The sequence below is a fragment of the Acanthochromis polyacanthus genome, chromosome 15, assembly GCF_021347895.1.
Source record: "Acanthochromis polyacanthus isolate Apoly-LR-REF ecotype Palm Island chromosome 15, KAUST_Apoly_ChrSc, whole genome shotgun sequence".
Classification (NCBI taxonomy): Eukaryota; Metazoa; Chordata; class Actinopteri; family Pomacentridae; genus Acanthochromis; species Acanthochromis polyacanthus.
Window position 1 is genome coordinate 7,632,033 of NC_067127.1, and position 686 is coordinate 7,632,718.

Consider the following 686-nt stretch of genomic DNA (forward strand, 5'->3'; position numbering starts at 1 on the left):
CCAAACACATAGGCCTCACACTTTCCTTAAAGTGTCCACGTGGCTTTTTAATTGTTTCATATGTATTTATTTATTTAAAACTAACCTTTATGCAATGTTTGCTCTTATTTACAACTATCTGCAAGGCCCTGAAGGCAGCATGGCAGGTTTATCATCATTACCAGCAGGTGGCTCTACTTACATTTATACTTCAGAAGTAATAAACCGTAGTTTATGTTACAGTTATTGCTGTGCATATGTTTTTGTGACACACTGACATGAAGCACTTGGCTTTTGAAATACATTAAAATAAAAAGAAGAAAGTAATAACAACAATAATAAATAGCTCTAACATGAAATATGCAAGTGTGTTTGTCAAAAAATGTCACTGAACTTGCAAGTGTGCAGCATCCTGACATGTAAAAGCAACATAAATTTACAGAAAGGTCAGTGTGAATGTTTTAATCCCTGAGGAACACATTGGGAATGTTGCACGTTGAAGCCTTTCATAATGTATTGAACAAACATTGTGCTTAAATGTCAACCGTAAAGAAAAGCACTCCCATAGGGTGGGAAAAATAACAGCAGACTGAGAGGATTTTTTCCCCTTTTTTAAATATTTTTTTTATGCACAGGCATGCCCTTTTTCGTCCAGTGATGCAGGAATGTGAAGGATGCTGAGTGTCCACCTGATACGGCTCTGCGCC